The following is an 18,910-nucleotide window of genomic DNA, read 5'->3' as shown; positions in this document are numbered from 1 at the left end:
AACTATAGTTTATTATTTTCTCAAATAACATAATGTATTAATATGGATCAAATTCATATTATTTTAACCTATGGTTTTTATATAAATCTTATTCATATAAATAATAATTGAATCATATTCAATTATAACACATCTCAATAAAACATATAAATTTAATATGAATTGTATTCATATTAATTTTAATATATAGTTCCTATATGAATCATATTCATATAATAAATATTTGAATCAAATTCAAATATTTATTTCTATCATAAAACTATATATGAATCATATTCACATTAAAATTTAAAATAATATAAATCATATTCATATAATTAATTCTTGAATCATTTTCAAATATTTATTTCTCTCATAAAACTATATAAATTTATTATGAATTATATTCATATTAAATCTTAACATATAATTTTTATATAAATCATATTCATATAATTAATATCAATATACATTATTTAACTGTATCTTATACAATTAATTCCCTTTAATTAATTTGAATAATTCAAATTAAACCAAAATTAATTTAATTTCCATCTGTCTTCATTGAGCTAACGAGAGGACCTTATAGACCTATAGATTGAAGCTCCAATGATACAAAATTAATTGATTAAACTCTTTTAATCAAATTAATCAACATTCATTAACTGTCGGTCATTCCACTAAAGACTGATAGTTGAACTCTTCGCACTATAGATATATTTATGTGTCTATTTGATATAACCAATCAACATTACGTTGACCCTTCCCAAATTGCTCATAAATACAACTAGGTCAATTTATCATTTTACCCCTGTAGTTATAGGTCAAATTATCGTTTTACCCCTATAGTTACATCTAACTCACCGATCCCTCTAATGAACAATTAGTCATAGTCCAATTATGACGGAACTCTTCTTGAGCCAGGAGAGGGTGAGATGCCTTATTGTTCAAGCCCTGGAATCAGCTCTTAAGAAAGAAATTTATCTTCTTACCCTAACTATAAGAAGGAGTGAATTACTTCTTGTGTAACTGTGTTCCCAGTTCCCCAATCAGATGAATCCCCAAAATGGTAGGCTTATTGAGTTGGCGAAACTAGCACTCTCACCTATACAAATCAAAGGATCAATCTCATAGGCAGGAGTTCATAATTCACTCAGAATTAAGGTCAAATCACCTATGGTCATCTTGGTGAAACGTAAGTCTCTTCTAGCAATAACGTTATAAAGAGAGATTTAGCATTTCGTGGTCTGGTCTTTATATAAACTCTTTTGTATAAAATACCCCCCACTCACAAGTCTCCACAAGAATGATTAGGATCAGATCATTTGTAGTGCTTTACAACAATTGTAACAATTACAAAGCAAGTCATATCAGTAGTGTTACCAGGATGAGACACTCAACCTTATCCCTATACTATAGACCATTTAGGTTATCATTTAAACATGATCAATCTGTATGTCTCCACATACATATTTAAGTTATATCAAATATCCTTGGATCTTAGGTTAATGGATTATTGCACAAATAATATAAAATTAATCAACCATTGATTCAACTAACATAAAATTACGAGGCTTTAGGGTATACACCCCAACACGCTTTGTATCTCGAAAATCGATGAATAAAAAAATATTGTTATAAAATAGAACATATGAAGGATAAACATACGAAATAATATGCTTTGGAGAAAGGAAATTAAGAGAGAACTATTCTTACCTTTGAAGATTCGCGAGCTCCACGAAAAATCCTCTCGATCTTAGCACGAATTTCTTCTAAATCAAACTTGAATACAACCACGAGAATAACCTTGTTATTCTCAAGAATTTCACTAGAAGGATATGTGGTATCCAATTATTTGGAAGAGGAAGAGGTAGAGAGATTTCTCTTAGAGAGTAAAGAAAGGATTTGTGTTTTGGTGGCTAGGGCAAATCTCACTAAAAATCAATTCTTTTGCACAAAAAGGGCTATAAGGAAGAATTTATATGGAGAAGGGTTAACCCTTTCTCCAAGTCTTTCCCTATTTACCTGTGTGCTTAATTAATTAAATGGTTTTTATTTAATTAATTAGCACATTAATTAAATGATTATCTATACATTAAATCCAATTTAACATAAATAAATATTGTATGTGTATGTGCATCACCTCTCTATTAATTTAATTAATTAATTCTTTATCAATTTAATTCACTTAAATTAAATATTTTAATCTCATTCAAATATATCTTTCTAACTTAATTTAAAGTATAGGTCGCATCCATAATCAATTACATATTAATCACATAATATACAATTTTCTCAAATTAATTTGAACAATTCAAATCATCCCTCTTTAATATCCTTTAGCGAGCTAACAAGGGGACCTAGTAGACCTGCAGATAAGAAGCTCCAGCGATATGAGATTAATTGGCTAAACCCATTAACCAAATTAATAAATATTCGTTAACTGTGGGTACGCTCCACTAAAGATCCACATCTGCACTTTTCTTACAGCATATATATTTATGTGTCCATGGATATAGACTAATAACAGCAAGTTAGTCCTTCATGAGTATCCATAACACCAAATGGGTCAAATTATTGTTTTACCCTTAAAGGGACACCACTTAAAGGGACACCTATCTACTTACTCTGAAATCAAGAAGGAGTGAATTTCATCTCGTATTATTATGCTCCCAACTCTTCACTCGGCCTTGTCCTCAAAATGGTAGGTTTATTGAGTCGGCAGATTAGCCACTCTTACCCATATAAATCAAAGGACAATTCCTCGTGAACAAGAATTCATAATACACTCGTGAATAAAACTAAATTGCACAAGTCATCCAATTGAAATAGAAACCAAACTAGTTAATGGCATTACATTTAGTGGTTACTATTTCATGGTCGGTCTTATGCAAACTAATTGCATATGATAACTCCCACTCGTGTGTCACCTGTACAAACGCGTTGGATCATTGTGTTTGTATCAAATACAAAGTGGGTCGTATCCATAGTATCGCCAGAATAAGGTACCCAACCTTATCCTACATTATAGACCCTTTAGGTAGTTTCTTGGATATTGATCCCTATATGTCTCCATATACAGTTCAAGATTCATAAGGTAGCCTTGGATGTTAGTTTATTGTATTTAGGTTATTAAGACAAAACAAAATATAACACAATCAATAACATTTATTGAATTTGAAGGAACTCTTATCAAAGAGTACCTCTGAGCGAAAGCAAGATCGTTCCAAACTCATTGTGACAGAATTAACGCATTCACAATCAAACAGAATAGATATGCATTTAACAACTAATTACAGGCATGCTTTGAAACTTAAATAACAAAGAGAATAAGAAACGTACCAGTTGAAGAACCCTTCTTTGCCTTAGAACTCTTTCTCGTCCAACGACGGCTCCTCTCGCTCTCGCTAAGAATATCCAAGCAAGTCGTCCATCAAATCGTCTACCTATGAACGGATTCCAGATGAACTCGATAGCAAGGAAGACATGACCAAGCAAGTGGGAATCTAAGAGGTGTGAGCTCTGTTGGATTTGGTAGAGGGAAGGAGGAAGAGAAGAGCGTATACCATGACCAAGCAAGTGGGAGAAGGCAGGTGTCTATCGTATAGACGATTCTTGATCGTTTAGGTAGAGGTACACGATCATTTAGTAAAAGGGTTGTGATCGTATAGCCGATCATTTAGTAAACGCTCAAGCGCGCGATCATTTAGGAAAAAGCTAGACGATTGTTTAGCAAATCCTATGTGATTGTTTAGTAAACTGCGTGCGTGTATACGATCGTTTAGAGACGTTGACCTATCGTGTAGGCTCTCGTTTTGCTATGTGATAGGCAGTATACACAAAACATGAGCAAATGCCTGATCTCTTTGCAAAATGAAAACAACTTTCATTTTATCCTTCAGTTACAAAAGCTAAATGAAACCTCCCACTATCATACTATTACGGAGAAAAATCTGGACAACAATTATCCTATACATTGTCAAAAATAAATAATAAATATAATCATATTATATTCATTAACCTATGGTTTAATATCACATCAAATGCAACATATTAACCAAGTCTTTTCTCCTCCACTAGATATAAATCATATTTATATCCATTTTCCTCCAAATAATGTATCTCATACATAATGTCAATCATATCATCTATAATTAACCAGTTCTATCATATCATATATAATGGAACTCCCTCTTGCCAATTTGGACACTTCAAACTGATCCAAAAACTGATTCTCAACTTGAATTCATTGAGCTAACAAGGGGACCTTATGGACCTATGGCTCGAAGCTCAAACGGTACGTGAATAGATCACTAAACTTTTTAACCACGAGATCCACCATCCGTTAACTGTCAGGCATTCCACTAAAGACTGACAGTTGCACTCTTCTCACCACAAATATATTTCTGTGTCCATTGGATATAACCAATCAACAGTACGATAACCTTTCACAGATGCTTGTAAATACAGTTAGGCCAATTTACCGTTTTACCCCTGTAGTTACATCTAACTCCTTAAGTACCACTGATCCCTCTAATGAATAATACAATATAGTCCTACTATGTGTGGACAACTCTCGACCATGAAAAGGTGTGTGGCGCCACATCGTTCAAGCCCCGGGATCAGCCCTTAAGGGAGCAATCTATCTACTTACCCCTACTTCGGAGAAGGAGTGAATTCCATCTTGTGTAGCTGAGTTCCTAGCTCACAAATCAAACAAATCCCAAAGTGGTAGGTTTGAGTTAGCGATTTGGCTACTCGCACTCATGCAAATCAAAGGACCACCCTCAAAGGCAGAAGTTCCCAACTCACTCAGGATTGAGGTCATGTTACCTATGGTCATCTTAGTTAAGTGAAGTCTATGTCATGAACGGTGTTATATAACGAGACTATAACACTTCGTGGTCTGGTCTTATACAACTCCTTTGTATCGGATGCCCCTGCTCGCATATCTCCACATAAATGATCAGAATCGGACCATCTGTAGCAAGTCATAACACTTGTAACTATTCTACAAAGCGGATCGCATCTGTAGCATTACCAGAATAAGTTTTCCCTCCTATATCCATATACTACAGACCATTTTGATTATCACTTAAAACATGATCCACCTGTATATCTTTGAAGGATCTTTTACCTAAGAGTTCCATGAGCACGTTCAAATCGCTCCGATCTTACCGTGACCGAAATACACAATATACATTCAAACGCATAGTTATGCAAACAAACAGTCAATTACAGACATGCTTTGAATAAAAAAAATAAAGGAAAGAGTTGTCATACCAGTTGAAGACGTTCTTCAAACTTCGGAACTCCATGCAGTGGAAACCTCTACCCGATCAATCAACACTCGACAGATGCGTCGATTGCAGTAGCACGAACAACCGCACGAACGCAACGGGGACGACACCACCAGAAAAGAGCCCTAGGTATTCTCGAAGTGAGAACCCAAAGCGTGGTGTTTGGTGAATTTGGTAGAGGAAGGAGGAAGAATAGATCATGTAGGCGATAAGCAAGTTGGAGAGAAAAGACGCTATCGTATAGCAAGGTACTTATCGTTTAGAAGAAACTACACGATCATATAGGTTTTACTGAACGATCGTTTAGCAAAATCGACACATAATACGATCGTTTAGGGAAGCTATCCAATCGTGTAGGAACTAGTGTGCGATCGTTTAGGCGTGAGGTGGACGATCGTTTAGGCGCAGAGCGACTATCGTATAGGCTCTCGATTTATTTAAGCGATCGTTTACGATTTCACCAACGCGTGCTTCTATATTTTTCCGGACGACTGAACGAAGATTGAAAATGAAACCAATTTCATTTTTAATTCATCGGTTACAATAACCGACGCATTCCCACTAATGCACGTCCAAACATGATTTTTTGGTTAATTATATGATAATTAACCAACTAAAATATTAATAAATATAACCATATTATATTTTTAACCTATAGTTTGATATCACATATCTACTATAGTAATTTCTCCTCTATTTGATATAAATCATATTTATATCTAATTTCCTCCAAAATAATGTATCTCATATATTTAGGCAATTATATCATATATAATTAACCAGTCCAATTATATCATATATAATCGAACTTTTTCTTGTCAATTTGAACATTTCAAATTAACTCAAACACTGATTCTCAACTTTATCCAAGCTACCCAGGGGACCTAATGGACCTATGGCTCAAAGCTCCAACAGTCCATGAATAGCTGACTAAACTCTTTGGACACGAGATCCACCATCCGTTAACTGTTAGGCATTCCACTAAAGACCAACAGCTGAACTCTTCTTACCACAGATATATTTCTGTGTTCATCGGATATAACCAATCATGAGTACAATGACCCTTCACAGATGCTCATAAGTACAGCTGGACCAAATTACCATTTTCCCCTGTAGTTACATCTCACTCCTTAAATACCACTGATTCCTCTAATGAACAATACAACATAGTCCAACTACAACTATGTGTAAACACCTCTAGGGCCAAGAGATGGTGTGTGACGCCACATCGTTCAAGCCCCCGAATCATCCCTTAAGGAAGCTGTCTATCTACTTATCTCTGCTCGAGGAAGGAGTGAATTCCATCTTGTGTAGTTGAGTTCTCAGCTCCCAAATTAGACGAATCCCCAAAATGGTAAGTTTGAATCGGCGACTTGGCCACTCGCACCCATACAAATCAAAGGACCATCCTCAATGGCAGGAGTTCCCAACTCACTCAGGATTGAGGTCGTGTTACCTATGGTCATCCTAGTCAAGTGAAGTCTCCGTCATGAACGGTGTTATATAACAAGACATTAATGCTTCGTGGTCAGGTCTTATACAAACTCTTTGTATAGGACGCCCCTGTTCGCATGTCCCCAACACGAATGATCAAGATTAGACCATCTGTGACAAGTCACAACACTTGTGAACATTCCACAACGTGAGCCGCATCCGTAGCGTTACCAGGATAAGGTTTACCTCCTATATCTATATACTACAGACTATTTTGATTATCACTCAAGACATGATCCACTTGTATGTCACCACATACATGCTTGAGTCACATACAGATAATCGGGGATTTTATGTTTATTGGTTTGTGGTAAAGCAAATAAAACAAGCAACTGAGCAAAAAACAAGATGTGAAGTAAATATCATATATTAACAACATAAGCATTAGTACAAACTGTTTAAAAACTACAGGACATGAGACTTTAGGGCATTAACCCCAACAATCTCTATATACATGCTTAAGTTACAAACAACAACCAGAGATCTATGATTTAACATCAACAACTCTTTATTGATGATGGTCAATTGATAACATTTATAATCTATGAGTTTTAGGGTATAATTCCCAACAAAAAGTGCAATCCATAGTTTATTAAAACTATATTTATATATTTTTAATATACTATGGATTGCACTGTTTTTTAAAGTACACATGTATTATTATTGAATTATGGAATATATATATACACCTTGAATTATCAAATAAAAAAGTTTCCAAACAAAAATAGTCACCATAAAAACATATTATATATATCATAAAAAAACCCATCAGATATCCCTAAGATATGAACTTAACTCAGCACTCTGAACACCCCAAACACAAATATATGAACTCCACAAACATGTATACCCTACAGATATATGAACTCAACTCAACATCCAAGCAACCCCTTATAGTAACGTGAAAGAAGTAGGAGTGTTTAGGCCCCTAACTTTAAATGGGTGGAGTGGGTTATTATAGCTCATTCTATGTTTAGAGCTCTAATTATAATAATTGGAGCTCCAACTATTATAATCTACAATTAACTACAGTATTACTATTTCAAATCTTCTTTATTACAATGTTTAATTTATTATTTCCTACTCATTTTCTTTTTCCCTTTTTGCTACAATATTACTATTTCATATCTAGATTAAAACAGTTTGCACCCCAGACACAAACTATTATAACCTTCAGGCTATTATAACCGATAGACTATAATAACTACGACGATGTAGCCGAAGTATTCTCAAGGAATAAACCTCCAAGAATCAATCATATGGATCTTTTATTAAAATGTAATAATTGTTCCATACAAGAGAAGTACCCCTATCTATACAATATTATTACAAGTGGGAGTAAAAAAGGAATTAACCTAGAATATTACTCAATTAACCCTATTCTTCTTACAACATTCTCCTCTCCGAAAAGAAAACTCGTCCTCGAGTTTTAAAAAGAAAAAAATGAAACAATCTAGAAATCAAATAAGATCGTTTACCAAAGTATGGCCAAACCAACCTCCTACATCTTGAACAAAATTATCCCGATTAAAGAAATAAATCCGAGATAGAAAATCCAATATTGTCACTAGAGATCCCCATAGGCCATAAACTCAAAAAAGACGTTTTCATCAAGTTCATTCAAAACCATATTCATAGGACCAATCATAAAAGAATTAGCATTTGAAGAGAACCCTTCGAGAATCACATCTTCAACATTACTCGTTTTAAGTTCTTTAACGTTGTGGCCATCAATTTCCAATGCAATCAATATGTCGTTCTTGCTCATTTTTATTTCCACCTCAACGTTAGGGGTGTTCAAATAACCTGACAACCCGAACAACTTGAACTATCCAACCCAAAATTTAAGGGTTGGGTTGAGTTAATTTGTTCTTGGGTTGGGTTGGGTTAAACTTTTTCTATTTTTGTTGGGTTGGTTTGCATCGTGGGTTGACTAAAAAGAAACTTAGGATACCCAACCCAATCCAAATTTTATATATATGAACAAAATATATACAATATACATATATATTTCTCTTTGTTTAAAGTTTGATTACTTTGTATTGATTAATGTGTGAATTTTAAATATTTTTCTTTTAAAATCGTTATGATATTGGTCTTTGTCTAAAGTTTGCAATATATATCATAAATATTTGGTATTTAGCATTTAAATTTTATGAGATTTTAGTTATCAATCATTTGTTGTTTATAAACTAACATATTTTTTAATTAAAAATAAAAAATAAGTTATAACCCAAGACCCCAACCCAACCCAACCCGAACTTTAAGGGTTGGGTTAGGTTTCGTTGGAAACTTTACTTGGGTCTTTTGGGCTGCCAACTCAACTAACCCAAATTTTCGGGTTAGTAGAAAAAATACCATCAACTCAACCCAACCCAACCCATGTACAACCCTACTCAACGTTTAGAGTTTCTATATTCGATACTCCTTTTCCATCTTCTTCTTTGGATTTCTCTTCTTCACCCAAGAATACTGCTGAATCAACATCTTCAAATTCTACTTTTTCTTCTATTTCATTTGCACGATTTAGGGTCCAATCACCCCTGATAACTACACACAGGTCTCAAAAAGATCTTCTCTAATTTTATCTTCAAGATTTTCTATTTGAAAAGTTCCCAAACATGGTTCCTCTATTTTTTTTCTTTAATATATGGAATCAATCCATTCTTGAACTCTTGCAAATGAGTTGATAATTGATCTATACTTTGAGACAATTTTTCCAATGAATATTGGAATTCTTTTGCTATTTTCTTTATATTCTCTAATGTTATAGGATCAAAGTAGTCATTTTGTTGGATTCTTAATATGTTTCCATCTCATAATAAGTATATGACTGATTCTTTAATTTTTTTTCTTAAACGGGAATCAACTTTTCTTTGTCGTATTTCATAACCAAAAGAGCAATTTCGGCCTTGAACTTTCTTCTTGGACTATAAAAATCCGTTCTTGATGACTCTTTAATTTCTCTTCTTTCTTGATTTGAATTTAGAAGGGTTCTCCCTAAATATTTCTTGACTTGAATTTAATTTTTCTTATTTCTTCTTGGCTCTATTACCAAATTGATGTAGTCTAAGTATTCTCAAGGAATAAATTAAATCTCCAAGAATCAATCATATGATTTTTTTTTTTTAATTAAAGTGATAGTAATTGTTTCATACAATGAGGAAGACCCCTATCTATAGAGTTTTATTACTTGTGGGGTAAAAAGAGAATTAACATAGAATACTACCTAATGACTTAATTAACCCCTATTCTTCCTACCTCACACACATTATAGTAACCAACTGATCAGGCATCCCTTTAGTGTTGCAACCACTTTTTTTTAGTGAATTTATCCATAAAATTTGAAATAATATTAATAAAAAGGTTTTTGTATTATAAAAACAGATCTTACCGAGAAACAAAGTCATGAAAATAGAGATTAAGACCATGTTTTACCCATCAGTAATCAAAATTAGTGTAATTATAATTAGATTCTATTGATAGATCAATCGTAATGGGCTTTACTCGCAAGCATAATTGGATTACTTTTGATCATGCTTACTTAGACATTTTGCAAATGTAATCTAATTATGTTTGATGTTGTTTACTGATAACAGTATGTATAACGATATAGTAACTATGACAGATTTATAATTCTCTTACTATAACAGTAATAATATTGGTAATGTTAATGATAACAGTAATGATATTTGAGAAAAGAATTTTAAAAAATCGTTCAAAAAGTATCTAAAAAAAGTACTTGGGTCTCACGTAATTTTCAAACGCAATTGGATTGATCACCTATCAACTCCGAAATCGGATTGCTTTATTTATTACAATTTTAGAAGTGGGCCCCACAATTCATTATTGATTACCAAACACATGTAAATAACAACAAACGTAATCAAATGAAATACACTTTTCAAATTATCATTGATAGATTACGTTTACCCTAAAATAAACATGGCCTTACTAAGTCTTTAAATTCTAGTTCTACGACTATTTAATCTCTAAATTTAAAATGTTGTTATCACATTGATATATTTTAAATTATAATTTTAGGAAGGTCTTAATTGCTAACACAATTAACCAAATATTAATGTGATATATATAACACAAACATTTTAGCTTCTATTACTATAATATTGACATTACACTAATACTATATTATTAATATCAAGCAGCTAACTAGGAAAAAAAACACTTTGCTATAGGTTTCAAATTAGAGAAGAAGGAAACAATTTTTAAAGTTTGGTCATTTGTGTATTTAATTAATTAGGCACACTGAAAGTTGACCCTTCATTATTGCTACATCACAAAAGATATCATCATCAGTAAATTTTGGCATATCAGATTAGTACTAATTAACCTATTTAGTTTATTGTAGGAGCTCTTGTTAAAAAAAAAAAGAAAAAAAAAAGTTAGATAACTTGTAATTTAACCTAAAAGATAGAGAAAATGTGTATCATTTTCGAATATCGTTACAAACAAATAGGTTTGTCTAGAACGTTTTCGTGAAAACGTTCTAGACAAACCTATTTGTTTGTAACGATAGAACGTTTTCACGTGAAAATCACAATCATAAAAAGCTTTCTTATCACATCAAATATATCTTTATTAAAATAATGAGTATTTTTTGTCACTTATATTAGTGTACGGAAAAGGTTCTAATATCTTCTCCATCTCTTGTTTCTCATTTTTTATTTTATTCGTTTCTTTTTTAAAGCTAAAAATAGGAATAAATTTTAGTTTCAACAATTTTTAGTACCACGACATTGAAGTGAAGAATTCAAAACTCTCGTTTTTTTTAAATCCTCTACACTTTTGAATTTTAAATTATTATTCTTCTTTTAGTTAGCATACTGTAATTGAATTCAATATTTCTTATCAATTCATAAATCTTTAAAATGAATTTATAGATGTAACATAATTTTATTTGAATTTTGTTTCAATAAAATTGGCTAATTTATTTTTTAATTTTGTTTATTGGCTTTGATCTATTACTATTTCAAATATATATATATGTATGTATATCTTACTTGTGGTGTAAAGATTAGGTTTGAAATTCTCACCCTATGTTGCTAGTTGAACTAAAAAAATTATTTGAATATTTTTCCTAAATAAAATGTAGCTTTCAATATTTTATAGAGGGTTTGAGATGGCATTTAAAAAAGGATACTTTTTCTAAAATAAAATCTCTTATTCTATATGCATTGGAAGAATAGCTAATTTTACATATCTTTAGCTTAGTTTTTTAAGTGATTTAAATTTATTAAACGTGTTTTTTAATATTAATAAATAAAAAAGCTATGTTAAAAAATCAAATTAATTAATTTTAAGAAAATGATAAACCTTTCGAGAGATGATTATTTTAAAAATATAACTTTTAAATTGATTGATAAAAATTTTCAAATACAAAATTGGTTGGAAAAAACTTTCTCACTACTATCGTAGGAACAAACAAAAAAATAACAGAGAATTTAAAGAAAACAATAAAACTAGGAACATGAGAATTATCGTGGAAAAACTCCAAACCCAAAAAAAAACCATTGACCAGAATTTTTATTTTTCATAATGTGAAAATTTATTACAATCACAGAAAATGATTCTCTCCCTAATCTCTATTACAAGGACACTATGTCAAAGCTTTTATACTATCACACTCTTTAATCACACCCTCAAACTATAGAATACAAAAAGGAATTTAATTAGAATTAGTACACTCAAGGTTAAAGTGTTTCTTATTGAGACAATTTGAAACCAAAGGCATAAACTTGTTTTATAGTACTTGGGGCGTACCACTTCCTCGATAAACTTTTCTAATGTGGGACAAATATACTTTTAATATTTTACCAAAATTCAACAAATTTTACTTTGGCAAGATGTTTAAAGATCCACGACTTGTGCTACATCTATTGTCATCGTCGACAATCATAATTCTCAACTCAGGAATTATAACTCACTCCACCATAAGGAGTAGATCATTTAGAATACCATTTTTTTAAGATTTTCTTTTTCCATCACATGCCAATATACTTTGTTGAAATTTTTTGTGCAACTTTCAGGTACTTAGCTCACTTGGAAGTTTTTTAGCCATCGACAGAACTTCCACCACACACCTTGCATAACAGCCAAGTCAAAGTCTGTGTGCAAACTTGTGGAACTGTTAACATCACATCCTCTATCATAGTAAAATAGACATACTATAGGGATTATTATCGTCTTTCTTAAAAAAAATGAATTTTCATCCTCCATGACGATGGAGACGACATTAGCATCCGACTTAGAGCCCTTTGACGAACCTATTCTATTAGGAAAATCCCTTTTCATTTGTCCAAATTGTGCACATTTCCAATGACCTATTTCTGCTTGAAGACTCTCTTCTTTGAACCTTTGCTAGAATCACTCATTTACTATACTAGATCGTCATCACAAATTAACTCTTTAGTAGTACCACTACTTGGTCTTCATTTCATTAAGTTTCTCCACATCAAACTTTACCAAACTCATAAAACTTGACTTATCTGCTTCACTCTTAACAAATCTACAAATAGTGAACAACTCACACTATTCACAAACACTGTAGTCCATTCCAAGAATTCTTTTCTATTGTGGAAGTTCAGACATTGCTGTAACCAAAGAGCATACTCAGAAATTCAATAAACAATTAATCTAAAACTCTAATACCACTTGTTAAGAAAAAAATCTCACTACTACAATGGGAATAAGTAGAAAAATAACATAGAAATTTTTTTTTTTTTTAAAAAAAGCAATGAACTAGGAAAACAAGAATTAACATATATAGATCATTTATATAATAGTTAGACTTCTCTATTGTTATTTCCTTTCCCTTTTTTGTTTTTTTTTTTTTTTGAAAAAATTCCTTAAAATCTAACTAATGTATTTTCATATTTTATTAACAATCTCAATATTTGGTTTAGAAACTAAATGTCTCGTTTGGTAACTATTTAGGTTTTAAAATTTGTGTCTATTTTATCACAATTTCTTATTTATGGTTTTCATATTTCTTTGTAGGCAAAAGCGTTCTTAGTCAATGTTCAAAAACAAAAAACAAGTTTTCTAAAATCTACTTTTTTTTTTTTATTTAAAAAATTAGATATGAGTTTTAAATCATTCTTAAAATGCAAACAAATAAACATTGAAAACAATAGATGGGAAAGTGATGTTTATATTATATCTAACTTTCAAAAAAAAAAACAAAAAACAAAACAAAAAAACCAAATGTTACCAAATAAGATCTTAGATTTTTATTTTCGATTTTTGAAAGTTAAGTTTATTGACATTACTTTCACATATATAACTTTTTTTGTTATTCACTTTTCATTACTATTTCCAAAAATTAAGCCAAATTAAAAGAAAAATAATAGTTGTGATAAAAAAACATGTTTTTATTTTTAAAATTTAACTAAGCATTCAAATATTTCTTTAATAAATTTGAACCACAATATGAAATTTAGGGGAAACAAGCATAAATTTCAATAACAAAAAATAACGGCTTCATCATTAGATTTTTCAATATATATGTCCAATTAGTCATTCAACTATAGGATTTATTGGCAATACTAAATGGTGATGAATATGATTGCCTACCAGTTTTAACTTTATGAAAGATTGATTAGTCCGATAACTAAATTTTAACTTTAATTTAAGAAATCGACCCAAGCAAATAAGTCAAGTTAACAACTAAAACAAAATTATGTAAAGCAATATGTTAAACCTAACATGGAATCTAAGTACCAGAAAATAAACCAAATGCATAAATAAAAGGAGTTGAGCAAAAAGAAGACACCAAAATTTATAGTGGTTAGGTAATTTGCCTACTCTACTCTCCAAAACTCGTTCTTGGATATTGCATTGAGAAGTTCTCTTGTAGATGAAAAAAAAATATAGACTAAAGAGAAATCTAGATACTTTTCACTTGTTCAAGATCTAATCAAATTATTTTCTCACAAATCAACGCAATGAAAAATTAAAATTAAAAAATCACATTTAAAAAAATAAAATTCACAAGTTTAGCTCTATGACGTTCCAACAATTTTTTTTTTACAACATACGCACGCTTGTAGAAATCGAAGAGAATGAGAGAAAGATGAACTTTTGAACATTTAGATGAACAATGGAGAAAAATAGTTGCCAAAAAATTTTCTTATTTATTTCAATAAAATGGCTAGAAATTAAAGGCTAAAGTGTAATTACTTTAAAATTTGAAGGATTTTTTTTTTTCGAATAGGTGATATTATTATACAACAACAAGGGGATCCCACAGTCCGGGATCAAAACATCAAAGCATCAAAGTACAAGCAAAGACAGGGTAACAAAACCTACAAGATAAGATCATAACAAAAACAACACAAAATACAAACTCGCAAACCACTAGAGAGAACGCCAGAGAAAAGAAACCAAAATCCCACAAACAAGGGATAATAGCAAAACAAAGAATAACGGAAAGTATAACAAGAAAAAACACCCGTAAACACACTATATAAGACCAAGAAGATCAAACCACCAGGAAGAAGCACGAGCATGAACCGTAGAGACCATAAGGTGAACCAAAGCTGACACCGACCTCGGTTTACTTCCATACAGTTGCTGATTACATTCTTGCCAAATGTAGTATATGAAAGCACACCAGAATACACGAAATAACTTACTACGCACCCCTTACCCGACCCCACTCGACACAACCAATTCAACTTCACATCCCAACCCGCCACCCGATGCAATGAGCCCAACTGACGCAACACACCAGACTACATCTCTCTCCCAAACCCACACTCAAAAATAAATGATCTCACGACTCCACACCTCCTCATACAGAAGGCACCCCCCTCTGACAACACACCCCAACTCTTCAACCAATCCCACATACCTAACTTGTCCCTAAAATTTGAAGGATTTAAAATCAACCTTTAGATGTAGAGTAAAAAAAATGGATGGTTGAAATTAAATAATGGAGAGAGAAAATGGAGGAGATTAAATTTAGGAAGAAAAAGAAATTGGGAATGAGATTTTGGGAAGGTAGGGTTTTTTTTTTCTCATTTTTCCTTTTTTATGTGTTAATTCAAACAATTTCATTGGATTTTGAATGATCCCACTTTTCTCCTTTTCTTTTTCTTTTTATTTTCATCTCTCTTCAACAACCCGGCACAATGTAATCTTACAATTGGTCCCCACTTGCTACAGCATTGTCATGACATCTGTTACATCTTTTTTGTTTTAACTTCAATTCAAATAATTGAAGATGCATTGAAATTGTCTTTTGGAACTTTATAAGAAAACACTTTAATTAAAACACACAAAAAATCATCAATGGTATAATAATTTGAGTTTGTTATCATCAAAATGATTGGTTTGATTGAAGCTTTAATACTAACATTAACTTCAAAAGACGTTGTGTTAGGTCTCCAAACTAGGTATAAATGTTCATTTACTCCGATAGAAAATCCCTGTTAATGCGAGCAATGAGGACACTACAAGAATTTTCACCTTTCCCCAAAAAAAAATTGTCGGACAAAGTACTAAAAACGTCAGAATAGGTTATGCCAATGCATTTTTTTGCATCGGCATAATCGTCGTCATATCCATGTTAGGAGAAGTGCCTCCCGACGAAAACTATTTTCATCTATATAAATAATATTTTTTCCAACGCAATGTTTTGCGTCGACATATATATTTTCCCAACAAAATACAATTTGCATTGGCAAAAGCATATTTCTAAACAATAAAAAATTTCAGTTCAATAGACAGATTTCTGCCAATGTTTATTTTCGTCGGCATAAGTTGTTTATGATTTTATATATTTTTTGTAACAATTAAATAACCAAATTTTTATTTTCTTAATACCGAATTATGCACGAACAAAAATTAATCTTTAAACAAATCAATTGAGGACAAATATAACAAAAGTAAGATTATATATTTAAAAATAAAACTAATATTCAATATACAAGCTAGAAAATTCTACGAATAAAAACTGTGTATATAATTAAATTTGCGCTTTTCTATCTTCTTACAAATCTCCTACACAAAAAAAATTAATCTTTTCTAAGCCAAAATACCCTAACCCTAAATAAGTGTGATACTAAATCAAACTAAGTAAGCATCTTAAAATCTTCTCTCGTAATCTTAAAAAAAAATAAAAATAAAAATAAATAAATAAATAAATAAAGTCTATTTTGTAATAACGGAGGAGCGAGGAGGATTTTCTCCTCATTTGGCTTAATGGAGATGGGGACTCTGTTGCGTTTTTTTTTTTAATATATTGTGTCACACACACATATGTAGAAAACTAATTGACATGTTTTCTAATATTTAAATCGAAGATTATGTTGTAATATTGAAATTTAAACATATGAAAATTATGGTTAAATATTTTAATTAGTTTTTGATATGTGAAATATTATTGTTTTTATTAAAATACTCAAGATTTTTTTCATTGTATTTGTTGGAGATAATTTTCTAAAAAAAAAAATGGAAAATTATTCTCACGAGGAATTCGAGCTTCACTAATTCCTCGTTGGAGATCTATACTCTAATCTCTATGAAATTAAATGGAAAATTTCTTTGAAATTTTTTTTTTTAATAGGGATAGGGATGTGGATGGAGATATCATTTCGTAACCTTGTGCTTCCATGAACATCTTTACTAATGGGTTCATGTACTATAAAATTGTCAAATAAGTCCCTAAATTTTTTATTATAATTGTCTCATAAATTATACCTAGCATATTTAAAAAAATTAAAATTTAAGAAAATTCTTTTAAATAATAAAACTGTTGAAAATTGTTTTAAATGTTAAAACTGTTGAAAATTTTTTCAAGTATAACAAATATCAGTGCTTATCAGTAATAGACCGCGATAGACTTTGGTCACTAATATGGATAGATGTCTATTGCGATCTATCGCAATCTATCACTGATAGATAGTTAAATTTTGCTATATTTGTAAATAAGTTGACTCATTTTCTTTAATTTGAAAATAGCCCTAAATTTATTTTATTTATTATAAATAAAACTTAAGTTTGTATCACATCAAACTATCGAATTTGTGATGGATAGATTCGTAATTTTTTTCAAAATATTGAATAGGTAAATGATCCATTAGACACATACTGAAAGATGAAGGAATTTATTATATTACAAAATTGAAAGTTTAGAAACTTATCAAATACTTAGAAAATTGTCAAAAATAGCACTTTTAAGTTTTTACCTAACTAAATTAGCACACTTTTTGAAAGTTTGTTCAAATAGTTTTTATCAATCCATCTCGGACGAGATTGACATTGAGATTTATTTTTAAAAAATTATTTTTTTCTAGCTTATCTATTGTTTTGGGTATTGTCTCGCTACATCTCGCTTGAGTACACACCGATATTTAGGTAAAAAAATTAAAATATTATGTAATCTTCTCAAACCTCTACAAAATTAAAAAACCACACTACTAAATGTTACACAACTTGGAGAAATTTGAAAAAATAATTGCTAAATTATATAGATAATCAGTAAATCAATTTAGAAATTCGTGTACATTTAAATTGGAAGTAAGATTTGCAATATTTTATATAAGATTTGGGAAATATTGCAAGAGGAAATTCGAGAAGAAATAAGAGTTGGTATAAGATTTGGAGAGACTATATATAATTCAAAAAAATTATGTGGAACTCAGTATTATCCCGAACAAAATAACACTGAGATTTTATATATAAATCTCGGGCATAATTAACACTGAAATTCGATATGTTTGAATCCCAAGCAACATAAACACCAAGATTTTATATATATTTCAAATCTTACCTGATTTTTGCAAAACTTAATCTTTTCCAAATTTTTAAAATGTTGAATCAATTTGGAAACTCTATTTTGATAATTGAAAACCCATTTGGAATTAAAATAATCGTGAAGACAGACATTATGCTAAACATTTGAAAATATTTAGTAAAGATAACCAAATTTGGAGAAAATTTGAAAAGATATAAGATTTGACATAAGATTTGAGAAGATTACATAAAAATTTAGCAAATCTCGATGTCTAATCAAGACCGAGAAGGCCCAAAACAATCGTTAAGTTAGAAAAAAATTGATCTTTTACTAAATTTCGGTGGCCAATCTCGCCAGAGATGGATCGAGAAAAACTATT

The sequence above is a fragment of the Benincasa hispida genome, chromosome 7 (genome assembly GCF_009727055.1).
Source record: "Benincasa hispida cultivar B227 chromosome 7, ASM972705v1, whole genome shotgun sequence".
NCBI lineage: Eukaryota > Viridiplantae > Streptophyta > Magnoliopsida > Cucurbitales > Cucurbitaceae > Benincasa > Benincasa hispida.
Note: the sequence above shows the minus strand (reverse complement) of the source record.